Source organism: Orycteropus afer, unplaced genomic scaffold, assembly GCF_000298275.1.
Source record: "Orycteropus afer afer isolate SDZICR_OR568_19922 unplaced genomic scaffold, OryAfe1.0 scaffold00192, whole genome shotgun sequence".
Lineage (NCBI taxonomy): Eukaryota > Metazoa > Chordata > Mammalia > Tubulidentata > Orycteropodidae > Orycteropus > Orycteropus afer.
Window position 1 is genome coordinate 1,252,253 of NW_006921779.1, and position 18,426 is coordinate 1,270,678.

An 18,426-nucleotide genomic window follows, 5' to 3' on the forward strand; every position below is an offset into this window, starting at 1 on the left:
TGTTAGTTCTTTTAGCAGTCCATGGTACTTTCAGCATTCTTCGCCAGCACCACAACTCAAAAGCATCAAGTCTTCTTTAGTCTTCCTTATTCATTATCCAGCTCTTACATGCGTATGAGGTGATTGAAAATACTATGGCTTGTGTCAGGCACACCTTAGTCCTCAATGAGACATCTTTGCTCTTCAGCACTTGAAAGACGTCCTTTGCAGCTGATTTGCCTAGTGCTATACATCGTCTGATGTCCTGACTGCTGTCTCCATTGGCGTCGATTGTCGAACCAAGCAATGTGAAGTCTTTGACAACTTCAATCTTTTCCTTATTTATCATGCTACTGCTTATTGGTCCAGTTGTGAGGATTTTTGTTTTCTTTATATTGAGATGTAATCCATATATTCTTCAATCTTCATGAGTAAGTGCTTCAAGTCATCCTCACTTTCAGCAAGCAAAGTTGTGTCATCAGTGTGACGCAGCTTGTTAATGATTCTTCCTCTAACCCTGATACCATGTTTTTCTTCATATAGTTCAGCTTCTCAGATTATTTGCTCAGCATAGAGATTAAGTTAGTATGGTGAAGGATACAACCTTGACACACTCCCTTCTTGATTTTAAACCATGCAGTGTTCCCTTGTTCTGTTCAAATGACAGCTTCCTGTTCTATGTACAGGTTCCTCATGACTACCATTAAGTGTTCTGGAATTCCCATTCTTCTCAATGTTACCCATAATTTGTTATGATTCACACAGTGATTGCCTTTGCATAGTCAATAAAACACAAGTAAACATCTTTCTGGTATTATTTGCTTTCAGCCAAGATCCATCTGACATCAGCAACGATATCCCTCATTCCGTGTCCTCTTCTGAATCTGGCTTGCATTTCTGGAAGTTCTCTGTCAATATATTGTTACAACCATTTTTGAATTATCTTCAGTAATATTTTACTTCCATGTGATATTAATGATAATTTTTTATAATTTCCACATTCTGTGGGATCACCTTTCTTTAGAATGGGTACAAATATGGATCTCTTCCAGTCAGTTGGCCAGGTAGCTGTCTTCCAAATCTCTTGGCATAACCAAGTGAGTGCCTCCAGTGGGGCATCCATTTGTTGAAACATCTCAGTGGCAATTCCATCTATTCCTGGTGCCTTGGTAGCACCTAAGGCATTTGACTGCTAACCAGAAGGCTGTGGTTCAAACTCATCAACCACTCCTTGAAAGGAAGGTTGGGCAATCTACTTCTATAGTGATACTGCCTCAGATACCCAAGGAGGGGTCGCTATGAGTTGTATCTGACTCTGTGGCAGTGAGTTTTGTTTGGTTTTGGTTTGTTCTTTGCCAATTCCTTCAGTGCAGCTTTGACTTCTTCCTTCAATACCATTGGTTCTTGAACATATGCCACCTCCTGAAATGGACAAAGATCAACCAGTTCTTTTTGGTACAGTGACTCTGTGTATTCATCCTTTTGATGCTTCCTGCATCATTCAATATTTTGCCCATAGAATCTTTCAATATTGCAACTCAAGGCTTACAGTTTTTCCTCAGTTCTTTCAGCTTGAGAAATGCTGAGTGAGTTCTTCCCTTTTGGTTTTCTAACTCCAGGTCTTTGCACATTTCATTATAGTAATTGGCTTTATCTGCTCGAGCTGCTCTTTGAAATCTTCTATTCAGCTCTTTTATCTTGTCATTTCTTCTATTTGCTTTAGCTACTCTCTGTTCAAGGGCAAGTTTCAGAGCCTCTTCTGACATCCATTTTGGTCTTTTCTTCTTTTCTCATCTTTTTAGTGACCTCTTACTTTCTCCATAGATGGTTTTCTTGATGTAATCCCACAATTCTTCTGGTTTTCGGTCATTGGTGTTTAATGCATCAAATCTGTTCTTTAGATGGTCTCTAAATTCAGGAGGGATATAGTCAAGGTCATATTTTTAGTTCTTGTGGACTTGTTTTAATTGTCTTCAACTTCAAGTTGAATTTGCATATGAGCAGTTGATGATCTGTTCCACAATCAGCTCCTGGCCTTGTTTTGGCTGAAGGTATTGAGGTTTTCCAATGCCTTTTGCCATAGATGTAGTCAAGCTGATTCCTGTGTACTCCATCTGGTGAAGTCCACATGTACAGCTGTGGTTTGTGTTGCTGAAAAAAGGTATTTGCAATGAATAAGTTGTTGGTCTTTCAAAATTCTATCATGTGATCTCCAGCATTATTACTGTCACCAAAGCCAAATTTTCCAACTAGCAGTGATTCTTCCCTGCTTCTAACTTTTGCATTCCAGTCTCTAGTGATAATTAACACATCTGGACTGCATGTTTAGTCAATTTCAGACTGCAGAAGTTGATAAAAATCTTCAATTTCCTCATCTTTGGCTTTGGTAGTTGGTGAGTAAATTTGAATAATAGTCATATTAACTGTCTTCTTTGTAGGTGTATGGATATTATCCTATCACTGACAGCACTGTACTTCAGGACAGATCTTAAAACATCCTTTGCGATGATGAATATCATGCCATTCCTCTTTAAATTGTCATTCCTGGCATAGTAGATCATATATGGTTGTCTGATTCAAAATAGCCAAAACTGGTCCATTTCAGCTCACTAACGCCCAGGATATTGATCTTTATGCGTTCCATTTCATTTTTGACAACTTCCAATTTTCCTAGATTCATACTTCATACATTCCATGTTCTGATTATTAATGGATGTTTGTAGCTGTTTCTCCTCAATTTGAGTCATGTCATGTCAGCACATGGAGGTCCCAAAAGCTTTCCTTTATGCATATCATTAAGGTTGGTTCTACTCTGATGAGGCAGCTCTTTCCCAGTCATATTTTGAGTGCCTTTCAACCTGAGAGGCTCACCTTCCTGCACTGTATCGGACAACATTTCAGGGCTATTCATAAACTTGCCCAGTAATGTATCAGACATTGTTTCTCTGCTATTCATAAGGTTTTCCCTGGCCAATTCTTTGAGAAATGGATGACCTCTTCTTTCTTTCTGGTCTGTCTCAGTCTGTAAGCTGCACTGAAATTGTGCACCATATGCAACTGTGCTAGGGTTTGAAACACTGGTGGCACAGCCTCAAACCTCACAGCAGCACACAAGCCACCACAGTAGGACAAACTGACAGGCAAGTTTTTCTCCCTTAGCTGTTTGAAACCTCTCCGCCCTCCTCCTAACCTAATTCCTACCTAGATCCCGCCACTTTGTCATCCCCACTGTTCCCTCCCTTTCCTGCATCGTGAGGTTGGTACTGTCTCTAGCCCCTTACCTGGATCATGTGGCTTTTGTCATCCCCAGTCTTCTCTCCCTTTCCTGCATACACTCTGAATACACTCTAGATCAGCCAAACCTTAGGTGACCTGTAGACCCATGCATTTGAAAATAAATATGTGTGGTGATAAGCCACTGGGATATTAAGGTTGATTTTTTTTTTTTTTTTTTTTTCTGTTACACAACAGAAAAGTGGACTAATATATGAAGAAAAGTGACAAACTGTCAAGATGAGGAGTTACTGGAGAGGACCTTGCTGGTGTCCAGGAGTCAGGTATGACTAGACAAACTAGTGAGATTGTTGCAGACAGAGCAACTCAATGGGTCAGGACACCCCATCTCATAACAGGATAGTCACTGGCCACCCTGGGGGCTGCCTTCTAGCACTCCCCAGGCTAACACAAGTTCCAGAGGGACCTCATGACTCCCAAACGAGATCTGAGAGAAGCTCCTGACCTATTTCCAGACTTTTCAAGGTAGGGCCTGAAAGGAGTGGACATTGCTATCACCCATATGCTATGAGCAAACCTGGCAGGAAGGGAAGAGAGTAGCAACAAAATCCCTAGGACTGCCTAGGGTAACTTGGAAGACCCTGGAATAGTTGAGGTCCCTGATGATTTGGAAACCTGGGCGGCAACTCTGCACACACCTGAGATTCAGGAATGACTTTGAAACAGAGAAAGTGATTCCTAATCAGTTTAACCTAGTGACAGATGACTCTTCTCTAGGAGTCTACAGTACAGAGCAAACTGCTATAATTGCAGGCACTTGGCAGAGAAATCAGGCTTCTGCCTCCAGTCCCTTAGGCCAAGTAGGCTGGTCACCCCAGCTTGGAGACCGCCTCCCTGAGTCTTGGTTCCCTGAGCTGATCCAACCCATGTGAATGTTGACATCAGCCTGTTTGCATATAGCTTGAATTTTGGTTAGAAGCTTTCTAATTGCAGCTTGATTTGTCATTTAAAATATTATGCACAGAAGTCAGAATGCACTTGGAATTTTGATTCCAGCTTTTCTTCATGCTTAGAGAGACCCAGCTTCAGGATACGCCATGCAAGGGAACCTCTGCAGCTTTCCAGGAGTTACAGTGACTCAGGGAAGGATGGTAACTGGGCCGAAACATCAGCAGTCTGGGTTCCAGTCCTGGCTCTGCCACCAATTTCACTGTGACTTTAGGCAAGTCTTGTCTTTGAGTTGAGTGTCAGTTTCATCCCCTCTGCAATGGGGATAATAAAAACTAGCCTCAAATAAGATAATGCAAGTAAGTGCTAATTACCACATCTGGCACATAACATATGGTCACTGCTATTGCTGTTATAGGAGCTCTGGTGGCCTAGTGCCTAAGGCATTTGACTGCTAACCAGAAGGTTGGCGATTCAAATCCACCAGCCACTCTGCAGAAGGAAGACTGGGCTATCTAGTTCCGTAAAGATTTACTGCCTCAAACCCAATGGGGGTCTACATGAGTCGGAATCGACTCGATGGTAGTGAGTTTGGGTTTTTTTTGTTGTTGTCATTATATTCAGTAAGTTCAAAGTGTTTAGCATATAGTAAATACTCAATCAGTAGTGGCTACTTTTGCTGTTAACATTATGATTGAAGGGTAAATCTGAAGATACGCATCTCATGTCTGAAATCCTTTGTTAGATCTTCATGTCCTCAGAAGTGGTTTTCAAACTATGCTGTTTGGTGGTGAGCTGTGTGGTTCTGAAGTGGAGCACTTAATCTATTTGAGGTTTAGGAAACTGGGGTTCAGAGTGGTAAGTAACTATCTAAGGTCACACAACTATGACATTACAGAGCCAAGAGTCCAATGCACCTCATGATCTAGGGGCACTGTTCCTAGATCCTTCCTGGGACTTTCATATTTATGCTCCTTTGCACAAATCATTCCCTCTGCCTGTAAACCTCTTCCTACCTTTCTGCTTGTCTGAGGTACCCGCTGGTCTGGGAAACCTCCTTGGGCACAGTCATTGCTTCAGCTCTGGGTATCCTTTTCCAGGGCTGTACAGGTCTGTCTGCATTGAGCTATGACTTCCAAGGCCCAGGACCTGACTGGACTCATCTCAGCCTCATTGCTGACTGCATGAGGTGAAAGTGGTAAATGAGCCAAACAGAGGCCAATTCCAGGCTGGTTATAAAGGTTCCAGGAGGACTTAGTCCAGGGCACCTCAGCCCTGCATCAACCATACTGTGAGCTCATCCCCACGAGGGCAGAGTCAGCAGAGCACTGGAGTCCTGCAGAAACCCCAGCCATTGGCAGGCACCCTGGCCATGTCCACACATAGTAGCTTTGTACTAGGCACAATAAAAGGCTTGCCAGCTCAAATACGGGATGCCCAGTTAAATCTGAATTTCAGATAAACAATAGTTTTTTTTCTTAGTATGTTCCATGTTCCATTTTTGGGACATACTTATATTTTAAAAATTGTTTATTTTTTATATAAAATTCACATTTCACTGGGCATCCTGTGTTGTTTACTTGCTCAATCTGGCAATCCTACAGCAGAGGCACATCTGCATGTATTGCTCTGGGACAGGTTTCCCAGCATGCCTGCAGACATCATCCCAGCAGCCTTCCAGGGCATGTACGGACATGCTAACTCTGGGCATGGATCCATACAGACCAACTAATTATCTAATACCATATCGCATAGATTCTAAGATGCACAATTTCTTCCCAATTTAACATCTCTATAATTAGGTAAACCTCACAGCCGTCAAGTCAGATCTGACTCATAGTGATCCCTCCTTGGGTTTCCAAGGCGGTATCACTACAGAAGTAGATTGTCCAACCTTCCTTCTGAGGAGGGGTTGGTGGGTTTTAACCGCCAGCCTTCTGGTTAGCAGTCAAGTGCCTTAGGCACTATGCCACCAGAGCTCCGTTACTAACCACCCAGTACATGGGTGTTAGTAATGGCTACCTTACTACTGCTGCCTGGATGTCAGCAATTGGAAGACACTTAGTGTTGTTGTTAGCTGCCCTTGAATCAGTCCCCAACATGGCCCCAAACTCATGGCTACCCCATGCACAATGGTCTATATATTTGTGGTTATACTGGCAGGCCTGACCATAGCAGCCAGTCTCTTGAGGACTCGGTCACTAAAATATTCTATGATCATTTGAGAAAGCACATAAGTCCAGACTGGTGGTATAGTGATTAAAACATTAGACTACTAACCAACAGGTTGACAGTTCGAATCTACCAGCCGCTCCATGGGAGAAAAAATGAGGCAGTCTACTTCTGTAAAGATTTACAGCTTTGGAAACACTATGGTGAAGGTCTACTCTGTTCTATAGGGTTGCTATGATTTTGAAAGTGAACCAACTCAATAGCAGTGGTCTTTCTTTCTTTCCTTCCTTCCTCCCTCCCTTCCTTCCTTCCTTCCTTTCTTTCTTTTTCAAATGTCTGCAAACCTTCTGTTGAGACCTTCTGGGAAGAAGTCAAGAAAGAGCCAGCATCATGAATGCAAAATAGGTATCAATAGCTTGGAAGAAAAACCCCAGAGACATTAGTGGAGCCCTCTTTGAAGAAATGCAGCATCATTTACCTTTTGATGTCATGGAGAATGCTTTTGTGTGGGGAATAATTAGCATTGATGGCTCTGAGTTAGAAAATGATTTAGAAGAATTGGATGCTGGAGATGAAGGTTAGGGATACTATAACCAATTTATTGTACTTATACGTTTTCTAGGTGTGCTCTTCCAAGATATATAATAAGAGTAAATGATTAAATAAGTATTAAAGAACACTTTCAGTAAGTATAGAGTGAAAATCTAAGTGATGAGAAAGCATTAGGTCACAGCATTTTTCTTTTCTTAGAGGTATATACAATAATGATGTCCCTTAAAATCAACATCATCTTAGATTTGATGAAATACAGGTATTTGAATTCAATTAAACCAGCAGTCAATAAGCATAGGCAAATAAATTTAAGTTACTGGTGGTTCAGTGATGGAATTCTTACCTTTCATGCAGGAGACCTGGGTTCAGTTCCAGGCCAATGCACTTCCTGTGCAGCCACCACTTGTCTGTCGGTGGAGGCTTGTGTGTTGCTGTGATGAAGAACAAGTTTCAGTGGTGCTTCTGGACTAAGGCAGACAGGGAAGAGCGACCTGGCAATTTACTTCAAAAAATCAGCCAGTGAAAACCCTATGGATCACAGCAGTCTGATCCACAGCCAGTCATGGGGATGGCATACAACTGGGCAGTGCATTCTGTTGTGAGTGGGGTTGCCATGTTTCAAAGACTGGCTAGAAGGCAGTTGACAATAACAAAGAAACCTAGGATGTCAGGGGATGGTCCTGGTGAGATGGTCCCTGTGGGTATGGGTGTCGAGTAGATGGTCATTTTCAGAAATGTCTTCTCTGTAGGAGAATGTCACCAAAACAAAACAACAACAACAACAACAACAACAAACTCACTACCACTGAGTCGGATCCAACTCATAGTGACCCCTCCTTGGGTTTCTGAGGCAGTATCACTACAGAAGTAGATTGCCCAGCCTTCCTTCCAAGGAGTGGCTGGTGGGTTTGCACCGCCAGCCTTCTGGTTAGCAGTCTAATGCCTTAGACACTATGCCACCAGAGCTCCTGGAGAATATCACAGAGGGGGACTATTGGCATTTTAGGAAGGGCAGTTCTTCATTGTATGGGACATACTCCAGGCATTAGTGGATATTCAAATCATTTGACTTCCACCCACTAAATGCCTGTAGTGACTCCCAGTCATTGCAACAGTGGATTTCATGTTGTGATTAGCTGCTGTTGAGTTGAGGAGCTCTGGTAGCATAGTGCCTAAGGCATTTCACTGCTAACCAGAAGGATGGTGGTTCAAACCCACCAGCCACTCCTCAAAAGAAAGGTGGGCAATCTACCTCCATAGAGACACCACTTCAGAAACCTAAGGAGGGGTTGCTATGAGTCGGGTTTGACTCCACGGCACATAACAACAACAACAAACACAGTTGAACCCTGACTTATGATGACCCTATGCACAATGAAATGAAAGCCTACGGTCCCGCACCATCCCCATTATTGGTTGCAGATGGGTCTGTTGTGATCCTTAGGATTTTCATTGGCTGATTTTCAGGAGATCACCAGGCCTTTTTTCCTAGTGCATCTTTTAGAAGCTCCACTGAACCCTGTTCGGCACATAGCATCACATAAGACTTCTCTAACAGATGGGTGATAGCTGTGTGTGAGGTGCACTGACCAGGAATGGAACCTGGGCTCCTGTGTAAAACCAAAAAGCCAATAGGAGCTCTGATGGCATAATGCCTAAGGCATCTGACTGCTAACCAGAAGTCTGGTGGTTCAAACCCACCAGCCACTTCTTGGAAGGAAGTTTGGGGTCTCCTGCATAAAAGGTGAAAATTCTACCACTGAACCACCACTGCCCTCAAGTGACAATGTATAAAACCTCTCAAATCCCCCACACATTCCATCTCCTCCTTGGGGGCAGTACCACTCCTGGATGAGATCACAGGACTGGAAGACGTAGATGGTTCGATGCAGCCCTGCCCCCTGTTGGCACGCAGCTCCACCTTCCACCCCTCCATAGCCCAACACCCTCATCTTCCAAGAAGTCACAGCATTGTCCTGGCTTGGAGGGCCCGAGGGCACAGCCCTGGGGCATTTCTGCCTCCCTTGTCAGGCCCCAGCCAAGCCCTCCTTGCTCTGCGTCTTCCTTCCAGCAGCATTTTCTCTTCATTCCTAACGGCAGCCTCAGAGAGAGAGGCACGTCGCCTCCTTTTCATTTACATGGGGATTACTGGAGACTAGAAAAGTGCTTTAAAATGATATAATGTCTCTGCACCTCATCAAACCCTTCCCCTTCCACCAATTTCTGCCTGATTTACAGTTAATATTGCACACTCCCATCACCCTGCTGGAGAAGCGGTGATTATTTCTCCATTGCCATAAAGAATATAAAGGAGATGGGAAAAATCAGGTGAATTCAGAGAAAGTTTTAGTGCAAAAAAAAAAAAAAAAAGTGCTGGGGGAGGGGGATGTCAGGGAAGGCAGTATAATAATAGGATCAAAGTATTCCTGGAACCGACTGCAGAGTCAAGTGACTCCTCCAGGCCCGGCAAGCAAGGCTGCATTTGTTTGGGCTGCTGCTCAGCCTGATAGAGAGGCAGGAGGGCAGGTGGGATGGGCCCTGAGCCGGGGCCTCGTATGTGTGCTGATCTCCCTGGTGGTCTGATCTGGGTGGATGGACCCCACCAAAGAGCCAGCCTACCCTGAACCATCCCAGAGCTGAAAGAAGCAAGTGAGGTCTCCTGGACAAGAAGGTCTGGTGAGCATTTTAGGCTTCAGAGCTTTCAAGATGCAGAAGGTGGCTCTGCATTTGGAGTTCCTGGATAGGGACTTGTTTGTTCTGCTTGATTGAATTCAACATAGACAATGGGTTTATACACAGCCACCGCCTGTCCCAATAGAGCCTTGTGTGTTGCTATGATGCTGAACAGGTATCAGTGGATCTTCCAGTTTAAGACTAGGAAGAAAGGCCTGGCAATCTACTTTAAAAAATCAGCCAAAGGAAATCCTATGGATCACAATGATCTGATTCCAGATCATGGGGATAGTGCAGGACCAGGCATTTTGTGGTGTGGGGGTCTCTTTGAGTTGGGGCCAACTCGACTGCAGCTAACATTGCTGCATAACTAACGACCCAAAACGTAATGGCTTAAAACCAATGTCAAACTACCCAATCACCAAGGTAAGCAGGGGCTTTTTTGTGCTTACTTATTAATCTGTAGTGAACAATTTCTTTTCTTTTCTTTTTTTTTCTTACCACATCAAAGATTCTGCTTCTGGGTATGGCTGGCATCTGTCTCCCTCCCATCCCTACAGCACCTTCCTACAGAATGAAAGCCTCTTTTCAAATTTACAATTTCTGACAGGAATGGAGTATCCAGTAAGCAAGGTAAGAACAAGTTTTCTTGTGCTTACTCACTAATCTGTAGTGTGAAATTGTAATCTTACTGTAGATTAATAAGTAAGCACAAGTAAGCCAACGCTTACCTTGCTTACTGGGTAATCCACTTCTGCTTAAAACCCAACCATTTTCTCATTTGCTCATGATTCTGCAATGTGGACAGGGCTTGGAGGGGAGAGCTAGTCTCGAGTCATACGTCTGGGCCTTGGTTCTCACTGTTGGCTGAGTTCCTCTGTTCTTCTCCCTGTGGCGTCTAGAGGCAGTTGGCTGGAGCTTCCTCACAGCAACCAGGTGGCCTCAGTATAGTCAGATGAGGTACATGGTGCCTGGCTTTCCCCTGGAGCACAAATAACTAGAAACTGTTAGGCTTTCAAAGGAGCTCTGGTGACACAGTGGTTATAGCATTTGGCTGCTAACCAAAAGGACAGCAGTTTAAACCCACAAGCCACTCCATGGGAGAAAGATGAGGCAGTCTGCTTACATAAAGATTTACAGCCTTGGAAACTCCACGGGACAATTCTGCTCTGTTCTGTAGGGCCCCATGAGTCAGAATCAACTTGATGGCAGTGAGTGGTCAGGACTTCTGAAGACTTAGGCTTGGAATTGGCGCAGTTTCACTTCAATCACATTTGATTGGCTACAGCAGATCACATGGCCAACTTAAATCAAGGGGAAGGAATCCACAAGGGCATGGGTACCAGGTGGTTCATCAGGGAGCTCTGGTGGCATAGTGCCTAAGGCATTTGACTGCTAACCAGGTTCATAGGGGACCAGAATAAGTCTATCACACCTAGATGTTTGGTATAATTATTTTTCTCTCCTTCCAGAATTGTTTGGCTTTGATTTTTACTTTTAACCATTAACCATTTATTGCACAGGGGTCTTTATTGCAAGCAGCCTCAACTGAGATCTTTTCTTTTCTCTTTTTGAATCAGGCATGAGAGAGAAAAAGGAAGTGCCAGCTTTCTGTGGTCATCTCTCTCCACATCTCTGCCTGGCTTTCTGTGTCTTGGGTTCCTTGTTCTGCTGGGTGGCTGCTCTCTGGATCCTCAGCATCTCTCCTCTTCTCCAGGAGCCTCATTGTCTGTTCCTATCTGGGTACCTACGGAGCCCTGAGAACCAAAGAGTCAGCAGCTGGAATCCACTAGCCACTGTTCAGGAGAAAGATGAGGCAATCTGCTTCCATAAAGATTACAGCCATGGAAAACCTTTGGGGCAGTTCTACTCTGTCCTATAGGGCACTATGTGTTGGAACTGACTTGATGGCAATGAGTTTGTCTGTTTTTGATTATCTCTGTACCACTCCTCTTTATCTCCCTGAGTCTCTATTTCCATGACTCTCTGCCTCTGTATTTATTGTTCCATCTCCTTCTACACTGTGCACATTTTTCTCCATCTTCATTGCTTTCACCCTCCGTAATCCATTGGTCTTTGTTCCTATAAGTCTTCTTTTCCTTTTTCTCCCAATCTCTCAATGTCACCATGTTTACTTTACCAACCCTAGTCCTGGTGTTGCTGTAAAAAAAAAAAAAAAAAAAAAAGCCTCTTCTCTGGTATTGCTGGAGAACTTCACATTCTGTTTTTGGCCAATAATCCAGGATTTCTTAAGTAAGAGAGGCCCAGCCTGCCCAAGGGACCTGGTCTTGTGTAGAACAAACATCTAGGAATTCCTTCCCTTTATCTCTTCTCAGAACCTCTGGGGCCTGAGAACTGCCTGGATCCCTTAGCCTGGAGCTGTGGGGCCCTGCCCAGCCTGGAAGTGAGTGCTTCAGTCTGCAGGGCTCTCTCCTGGGAACACAGGGATGGAGAGGATGATGTGATGGGTAGGGGCATAGCAGTGGTGCAGTGAGGGAAGTGGAGACAGAACTCCCTGTTCCAGCTTTGGAGGAACTGCTAAAGGAAAAGAGATAATTGACTAGAGGAAGAAGGATGTGCCCACTTCTGCAGGGCTATCTGCAGTGGAGGGAGCCACTAGTGTGTGTAGGAGTTTCTAAGGACAGACCTTGCAAGAGGATGGTGGGATGGGACACATTTTGATGGCCTCTTCCCTGCTGTATTGTGAGCCTGGAGGGTCTGACTCCCCTCTCTACCCCAGCCCTTGCCATTGTGCTAGGAACACAGTACTGGGCACACAGTAGGTTAGAAATGCTGAATGACCTCACTTTCTAATAGCTATCCAATAGGAGCCAGTTGCTTCATAAGGTAGTGAGTTGGCCATCCCTGGAGTTATGCAAGCTGAGACTCAACAGCTCGAGGCCATATTTAACCAGTTGCTTCTTCAAATGAGAGCGTACTCCTGGATTTTAATATTTGGAGATACACATAAGTATAGAATTATAAATCAAAAGCCCATTAAAACAGAGCAAGAGAGTTTGGTGCCCCACCCCTGGCTCTGGCCTCACAGCCCTGGCCTAGCATTCCTCCTCTCTGCCTAGGCCCTCTACCCGCCCCTCCTCCACATCCTTTTCCTTACTTGCACCTTTGGCCCCTATATTTTAGCCAGCACAGGTGGGTTCAGGTTGGGCAGGACAGGGCCGGGGTGGAGTTGAGGCAGCAATACTTCCTGGGCCACTGACAGTGGCATCCTCTGAGAAGCTCACCTGGGAGGGAGCCCTACCTGCTCTTCTGCACCTGATCACACCAGGTTGCCCCAGGATGTGCACAACTTCTTTCAAAGCCCTTCTGGAAAACCACTCCCAAAAGAAAGGGGGAAGGATTCAGGGTTTAGGAAAAAAACACATCAAGTTTTCACATTCAAAACTGCTCTTCTGCAGGATTTCTGGGGCTGGGGAAGGGTGGAGAAGGGAGCTGGGAGTGCTCATGGGACCAAGGTTTGACCCTGCAAAGTGGTCCTTCTAGGCCCAGGGCTCTGTGTCTCTTCTTCTTAGAGCTGTAGCTGGAGTAGGGCCAGATAGTTTTGACTCCAAGGGACACCTACACACTTGGGCACACTGACAGAACCTCAGGCACAGTCACAAATAAAATGTTATACCTGCCCTCAAAGTCACATCCATCTGTGGAGGCAAATGCTTAAGGTCACGCATACCTACATATTCATCTACACTGAGAAAGCCACCCCTGTACCCTGACACACGTGTGAGAATGGTGCAGCTATGCTCACAAACCTGTCCATATGCACAGGCCTCCAGTGCAGTGCCTAAGGCAGTTGACTGCTAACCAGAAGTTTGGAGGTTCAAACCCACCAGCTGCTCCAGGAAAGGAAGACAGGGCAATCTACTTCCATAATGATTTACCACCTCAGAAACCCAATAGGGCTTGCTATGAGTTAGAATCCACTTGATGGCAGTGAGTTTGGTTTGGTTTTGGTTTTGCACTTATGGGAGACATACCTAAACCACACCAGTGTGCTCATATATACATATGTATACAAAAAGTAGGTGCATAGTACTTAGTAACAGTGTTATGCAAAGACAAACCTGCACACACCCACACTCATGTATACATGCATATTTATATATGCTGGTAAATACACACATACATACCTACTCACAGCTGCATATACATATATATATATATATAGAAGCATATTGTGTTCCTACCGCCTTTCCTTCCACCTGACCTCCTTCCTTCCTTCTACAAATGAGTGTCAGAGGCAGCAGAGCAGAGTGATAGGGACTGTCTGGTTCAACTCTTAGCCCTACCACTTTCTAACTCTGTGTGACCTTGAACAAAGTATTTAATGCATCTATGCCTCAATTTCTTCCCCTGTAGAATGGGAATAACAAAAACATCCACCTCTCAGGGTTTGTGTGATGATGGAATCTAGAAGTATGTGTAAAGCCCTCCACACAGTGCTTGCTCAGCACGTGGGGCACTTTCCTGGGGTTGCCTCTGAGAGCTGTAGGAGCTAAGAAAAAGAGGTAAAAGAGCACAGGGTTTGTGGCAAGAGGTCTCTGGTTCAATTCCTGGCCTTGTCGTTTAGGCTTCTCTCTGTGACTCCGGACTCAAAAGTCATTTCTCTGTGCCTCAGTTTACTCATTTGTGAATTGGGGATCAGCAGTCCTTCCCTGCCAGCCTCTTGGGCCTCTTTAGGAGCTGTAATGTGGTGATGATGCTTGAGAGAATTTTACCTCATAAGCAAAATGTCACCTTGCCACTTGAAGCCTGGTGTTGGCTTAGAAGCAGCTGATACACTCAGGCTATTGATGATCCCATCTGTCTCCCAGCTTCATCCTGAGGGGACAGCCCTGATGATTTCACCACTGGATTCCCCATTTGGATTTAGCTCGTTGTGTGTGCTGAAGTCCTCTGGGGAGTTACAAATGCTGTTGGAAAGGGAAAATACTGTAGCCTCCATTGGCCATTGTTAAAACAAAAATCATATTAAGCTGATAATAGAAATTGATTGAAATATTCCAAACATGAGAAGCACTTCCACAATTCTTATACCAAATCTTACTGGCATTCTCTTGGGGAAAAAAAAAAAAAGTCCACACCAGAACAGAACTGGTAAACAATTGTGGGTCAGGAAGAATTTCATAAAGCATTATCCTGAAGAACAATTAAAATAATTACTGATTTACCCTAAAAGGTAGCTCCCAGTCTGACTTTTGAAGTCTCTCTTTTCCAAGAAACTGACTGAATTCTTTAAAAGAGTGCAATGCCCAAGGAAAAACAGTCTTACTAGTTGATCTAGACCATTTTTGACTCAAAAGCAACTTTTTAGTTTCAAGGCTCAAGGGTCAAAAGGACAAATGGCCTGGGTGGGTCACCCCAACTCCATGAGTCCAGAAATCTGGATTACAGGAGAATTCAAATGGTTTCTCAGCCTGGAATCTGGAGCTTCTAGTGGACCAGAGCGGCAGCTGGCTCTCCTGTACCACAGGGCCTCCTCCTTTCCCTTGTTGGGTCCTCCACTTTTTCCCCAAAGGTACAATTTGGGGGAGTGGCCAAGAGAAATAGGGAGAAGAGATCCCTGTATAGTCAGCCAGATGAGCTAGCCCCACTAGGGTAGCCAGGGAGATTACAACAGATCATGTCACTCCCCGGCTGAAACATTGAAGGGCTTCCAGTGTCCTTAGAGGAAAATCCCAACTTCCCTCCAGACCCCCAGGGCCTCCCATTAGCTGTCATTTTTGCCTCTCCTCCTCACTTACCACCTCCTCTCATTCATTCTGTCATACGGTCTTCTTTCTGTTCCATGTGTGCTCCTGTTCCAGGTTTTGTCCCTGCAAGTCTGTCAGTCTGGAAGGCTCTTCTTCTAGACATGCATGACAGACTTCTTGACATTCAAAACTCACCTCCCATCAACTTCCCCAAATAAATCAATCTCATGTGCCTTCTCCCTACCCCTTGCCTTCTCTCTATCCCACTACCATGCTTTATTTCCTTCATTACACTTACATCCACTGACATTATCTTTTTAACATACTTATACATTGCTTGTCCCTTCATTGGGAGCTCTGGTGGTGTAGTGCCTAAGGCATTTGACATTAACCAGAAGGCTGGCAGTTCAAACCTACCAGCCATTCCTTGGAAGGAAGGTTGGGCAATCTACTTCCATATTGATATTGCCTCAGAAACCCAAGGAGGGGTCACTATGAGTTGGATCCGACTTGATGGCAGTGAGTTTAGTCCCTTCATTAGAATGTGGCCTCATAAGAGCAAGGTTTCACCAATGCTGGGAACAGTGGCTGCAACTTCCAAAACTCAAACCAAGCCAGTTGCTGGTGGGTCGATTCCAACTCATGGTGACCCCACGTGTGTCACAGTACAACTACTCTTCATAGGGTTTTCTTTTCTTTCTTTCTTTCTTTCTTTTTTTTTTTAATTGTACTTTGGGTGCAAATTTACATAGAAAACTTGGTTTACATTAAACAGTCCATGCACACCTGGTTTCATGGTCCCGATTACTGTCCCCAACTGTAAGAAACTCCCTTTCCCTCTCTTCCCCATAGCCACTCCCTCCCTGTGCCCCTCTCATCCATGTGTTCCTGTCTTTCCAGCCTTCCTTCTATGTGAGTGCTACCCTTCTGGTATCTCATGGCTGCTTGATCCAAGGGGTGTATCTCCCTAAAATAGGCAAGTACCTTGACCTGGGGTAGCTGTTCTGTATGTGGGTCTTTCTATTGTTGGGCTGAGAGCCAATCCTTGTAAGAGAGTCCATTTCTAGACTCGAAGGGTGACCTGGGGCCATAGTCTCAAGGGCTCCACCAGTCTTCATCCAACCAGTAAATCTGGTCATTTTTGTGTTTTGTAATTTTGTTCCACAATTTTCCTCCCACTCCATCCGGGATCCCCAGCTTAGATCCCTTTCTGAGCAGTTGGCATTGGTAGCTGGGCACCATCTAGTTCTTCTGGTCTTGGGTTGTGGAGGCTGAGGTTCTCGTGGTACATCTTATCTTTGGAGTAATTGTTTCTAGATGACTTTGATTTTCTTCACTCTTCTTTGTTCCATCCGAGAGGAGACCAATAGTTGTATCTTAGACGGCCACTCGAAAGCTTTTTAAGACCCTAGTCACTATTCACCAAAGTAGGTCGTTGAACAAAATTTTTATGAAGTTTGTGTGCCAATTGAAGCTGATGTCCCCAAGACTATGGTCCTGAGCCCCCAGGCCTGGTGATTCTCTCTCAAGAGATGTTTAGTTGTCCCTGTGAAGTTACTCCCACCCTGTCTTCTGTTGTTTCTGTAATGTATGTGGCTAATTTTGTAGCACAAGTGCATATGTAAGATTATCTTTAGCCAACTCTATCCTTGGTCTAGGGTGTATTCCTGTTTGCTTACCCCCACCTGCTCTTCTCACCTGTCTATGCATTAATCCATAGCCTGGTATTTGGCGCTAGTGATACTGAAGTATTGTGCCTATAATAGTGTTTGCCTCTGTTGTCAATATCTTTTGGTGTACATTTTGGTGTCTTTCTCCATAGGGTTTTCAAAGCTGTGCCCTTTCAGAAGCAGATTGCCAAGCCCTTCTTCCAAGGTGGCTTTGGTTGGCCTCAAACCTCCAACCTTTCAGTTACTAGCTGAGTACTTAACCATTATGTCTCCAGGGCCCTTTGCCTAGCAGATAATAGATGCTTAATATATTCTATCCAATTGCTACATGACTTACCATCCTTACCCACTGCTGTGTAATTCAGCTAGTAGGAGGGTAGCATATTGCACCACATGTAATTTGTGGTAAATAACACAGTACCAGAGCTGTGAGTGATTTATAAAAAAGAAAGGAAAAAAAAAAAAAACACCAGATAAATAAAGCAGATTCAAGGTCCTCACCACCATGATAACATTCTCACTTACTCAAATTCCAACATGATTCCTGAATGAAAGAGACAGAGGAGGAGTTGCAGCCAGGGACATGGGAATTATGTGCCCAATCGCAGGTCTGCTTCAGCTTGTCTGGAATAACAGCTACTAATGTACTGTTAACAAGCATATGAATTCACAAAATACTTCAGTGTTCTGAAAATGTCTTTGGTGACATCGACATCATTGTGTCCCTGTGGCCCGTTAGTGTGCAGGTGAGCTTCTTATGCATTTGAGAGAATGAAAAGATGAGAAGTCCTGGTATGGGAGGTGGGAAATGGTCTGGAAAAACCAATCTGAAGACAATGGGGAGAGGCAAATGCTTGTTGTTGTAAGTCACCAAGATTTACGGGGTTGTTTGTTATGCAGCATTATCACAACAGTATGTGACTACCACACTAGGCATGTGAGTCAAAGTGTTGTGGTAATGAAAAAGCTGCTGGCTAAATATCCATAATGCAAGGCCAAGGGTGCTATTTTGGGAAGGGTGGCCTTGATGGTATTGGTGGTATTGGACTCTTCTAATGTGACTGTCTTTTCGTTTTTAATTAAGTTGTAAATGTACTGGGTCTGGCACACTATTGGTGTTCAAAAATGATTGGCGCAATGATGTCTGATGAAATGAATGAGTAACAGGCCCGAATCTTGGCCTACAAACTCAGCTGAATAAGAGTATTATGTTTCTTATTTTTAAAAAATCACAATAATTTCTAACCTGTACCCCTGTCCTGAGAGTTTGGCTGAACCAACTTCTCTAAGATAGAGTCATCTTCTCTTACATTTAATTTCCTGCCTCCAGGGATACAATATGACCAGGAGAAGGAATATGACACTTGGGTCAGGCTGATCTGGCTTTAAATCCTGCTACTGCACTTACCTGTTACGTGATCTTGAGTAATTCATGGATCTGAATCTCAATATCTTCCTCTGTAAAATGGGACGAATGATTCCTTCCT